The following is a 3,745-nucleotide window of genomic DNA, read 5'->3' as shown; positions in this document are numbered from 1 at the left end:
AACCCACCACCTTAGGTGTATGTGGCTAGTGCCTTAGCCACTTGAGCCACAGGTGCTGAGCCAAACTGAAGAAAATTTAACAGTGGCTGTTTATTTCATGTGGAATATTGTTGTATTACTCTTAATGTTCTATCTTCTGATGTGTATATCAGGAATCCCTTTATTTCCCTTCAATGTCTATCTCTAATTGTGATTGTATACACTATACTTTTCACAAACTGAAATGAAACATTCCTTGAGTTATAGTTCATTCACCCTGTCCTCTCAGTATCCAAGAACACATACTTATGTTGAGTCTATTTCATTATGCCAATATAGTAATTTACATACATTCAATAAAAATCTGTCATACTTTTTATCAAGATAAAGGTAAACAAATCAGTTGTTTTGCCATGACTATACTGGAATGTCATGTTAGGGAATGTATCTCATTTCATCTTGTATGACAAGACTACCATCAAGAAACATGTATAGTTTTTAATCTGTGGAACTAATACTCATAAATGAGTCAGGCCAAAATACCATGAGCCCAGCTTTTATAAGTATATATAATTAGGGCTAATCTCTAAAAAGTTTTTATGATTATAAGGGGAATTATTAGGAAAAATTATACAAAAGAAAAATTAAACAAAAGAATAAAAAAACAGAAAATGATTGCATGACTTTTAGAGTTGACAAGCTCCTCCAAGAACTATTTCATTTTCTAGGAAATATATATTTTTTTTTTGAGACACTCTTGGTGTTTTTTTTGTGCTACTCTTGGTAGAGTGCTATGGCATCATAGCTCACAGCACCCTCAAACTCCTGGGTTCAAGCAATTCTCTTGCCTCAGCTTCCCAAGTAGCTGGGACTACAGGCACCCATCACAATGCCTGACTACTTTTAGAGATGAGTTCTCACTCTGCCTCAGGCTAGTTTCAAATGCATGAGCTCAGGCAATCCACCTACCTCAGCGTCCCAGTGTGCTAGGATTATAGGTGTGAGCCACCACACCCAGCCTGGGAAATATACTTTCATGTGACTCAATATTTACTATTGATTAGGGCCTAGACTTTGTGAAGTAGCCAATTAAGTTGTGATTTTCTTCAGGGAGAGATCCAGATGACTTCTTTCATATAGAAAAAATGACCTCCAAAGTTTTATCTCAAACCTAGAAAACGTATTTCTGTATGCCTTTCCACATGGACTATTACATATCCTCTGTTCCTGTTATTCTTTTTCAAGTGAACTTGGCATCTAACTCCAATAATGAGTTAAATAATAATCATTGACATATGTTCATTCTATATTTGTGTGAAAGCCATGCTTTTAAAAATTATATACTTTTAAAATTATACATTAACACTTCTTAATAGCTTCTCTGATTTCCCTATTCTAATTCAACCTACATACTGCTGTCAATCTGGTCTTCCTAAAAATACTACAATGTCACTAAATTTATTCCTTGCTAAAACCTCCTATCAACAGGATAAATTTTCAAAAGTCATTAGCCTAGTATTCACAGTCCTTCACTGTTAAGCTCCAAGTACCTTTAGCACCTTATCTTCCACATATACTCTCCTTTCACCAAACAAAAATAGGGCATGTATTTTATTTTATTTACCAATTTGTCACATTACAATTTCTTTTGTCACATTAAAATTTGAAAATAAATTTCTCTCTCTTTCCTTTTACACTCTTGGAATTTCTATTCCCTCACATCTGCTCATTTTATATCTGCCAGTAATCTCCTATGGGTGGATGCCTGAACTCTTTTTTATATTATTATTATAAAAGTTAACTCTTCGGGCGGCACCTGTAGCTCAGTGGGTAGGGTGCAGGCCACATATGCTGAGGTTGGCAGGTTTGAACATGGCCCAGACCAATTAAAACAACAATGACAACTACAACAACAAAATAACAGCGAGGCATTGTGGTGGGCACGTGTAGTCCCGGCTACTTGGGAGGCTGAGGCAAGAGAATTGCTTAAGCCCAAGGGTTGGAGGTTGCTATGAGCTGTGATGCCACAGCACTCTACCTAGGGTGACAGCTTAAGACTCTGTCTCAAAAAAAAAATTTTTTTTTTAAATCTAACACATCTTAAATTTGCATGTTGTCCTTGTGCAGGGGCCAAGCTAATCTTTTGTGTGTTCTTCCAATTTTACTATATATGCTGCTAAAGCAAGCACATTAACTCATAACATTTAATAAAAAGATATACTACTGAATAATAAATAGCTGGTCTTTGTCCCAGTTTTTTGGACAGAGCTTTAAAAACCCTTGGAACTCCCAAAGTGAGAGAAGTATGTTTGTTATGCTAGTGTGTTGACTTGTAGTTAGCTTCAAGATGAGGACTGGTCACCAGAAAGATGTCACCATGTGATTAGAGGATTAAGTGATTGGGACTTAGTGCCTGGCTGACCTCCAAGGAGGTGAGGGGGGCTGGAGATCGAATTCAATCACAGCCAATCATTTACTCAATCAATCATGCTTATTAATAAACTTCCAATAAAAACTCTGGACACCAGAGCTCAGTGAAACCTCTGGTTGATGAATATTGAGTATCAGAAAGGTAACTTATCTGAATTCTTTGAGATGAGGGTATATAACCTATGCATTCCCTCCCAAACCTTCATATATATGTCTTGACTGTTCCAGAGATCCATCCTTTGTAATAAAATTAAGCATAAGTGTATTATTTTCTTCAGCTGTTCTAATGAATTACTAAACCTGAAGGGTTATGAAAACCCCAAATTCTTAGCCATGTTAACCACGTGTAGGAGTGGCCTGGGGAAACTCTGGAATTTGTGTCTGGCATCTGAAGTAAGGAGTGGCTTGTGGAGGACTGAGCTTCTAACTGGTGACATGTGCAGGTTAATTCCAAGTGGTTAGTGTCAGAATTATATTGCAATATACTCCAGTTGCGGTTAAAAACACAGCACATATCTAACACTGAATTATATTAGTGGTTTATATTTTATGTATGAGTAAAACATGTCACTCCATTCATCCGCTTCATTGAGACATCTCAGGAATTCTCTCCTACGGAGAATTTTCCCCCTGCTCACAGCTGATGAGAATGAATATGTGACCTAGCCAAGCCAATAAGATTCTGTCTTCTAGGAATGTGTATGGGAATACCAAAATGTCTATCTATTGGCTTGTGGTACCAGAGCAAGAGGTATCTGGCATAGTAAGTAGCCAAAAGATGTTTTATTGAATGAGTAATTGAGAGAAATGTCGATACCTTTGGCACTATCATGGCCATTTCTCTCATGTGCCTGGAAAAGTAGAGAAAATCAATGTGCTGAAAGAGAAAATAATGAAGCATGCTATGGTTTGAGTGTTTGTGTTCCCTCAAAATTCATATGCTACAAGCTAACCACCAATACAATAATATTAAGAGATGGGGATTTTAGGAAGTGATTAAATCATGAAGGCAGAATCCTCAAGAATGGAATTAATGTCCTTACAAAGAGACTCAAGGGAGCTTGTTAACCTCTTCCACCATATGAGGACACATAGAAAGTGCCATCTACAAAGCAGAGAACCCTCACCAGATATTGTATCTGCTGGTACCTTAATCTTGGACTTCTTAGCCTCTAGACATGAGAAATAAATTTCGGTTTCTGTGCCCGTAGCTCAGCAGGTAGGGTTCCAGCCACATACACCAGAGCTGGCGGGTTTGAATCCAGCCCAGGCCTGCCAGACAACAATGACAACTACAACCAAAAAATAGCCAAGAGTTGTGGCAGACACTTGTCAT

At 37.6% G+C, this 3,745-nt stretch overlaps 1 non-coding gene and 1 pseudogene across 2 annotated transcripts in view; one reads left to right on the top strand and one right to left on the bottom strand.

Moving 5' to 3' along the window:
- Positions 1 to 3,745, top strand: part of LOC105887793 — a 59,564-nt pseudogene that overhangs the window by 25,460 nt on the left and 30,359 nt on the right. The gene's annotated exons all lie outside the window — the stretch shown is intronic.
- LOC111727799 lies at positions 2,062 to 2,164 on the bottom strand. The gene has a single exon (XR_002775262.1). It is a non-coding gene; the product is annotated as a U6 spliceosomal RNA (small nuclear RNA).

Source organism: Otolemur garnettii, unplaced genomic scaffold (genome assembly GCF_000181295.1).
Source record: "Otolemur garnettii isolate 467f Iridium unplaced genomic scaffold, OtoGar3 scaffold00124, whole genome shotgun sequence".
NCBI lineage: Eukaryota > Metazoa > Chordata > Mammalia > Primates > Galagidae > Otolemur > Otolemur garnettii.
Note: the sequence above shows the minus strand (reverse complement) of the source record. Positions and strands in the feature narration are given on the sequence as shown.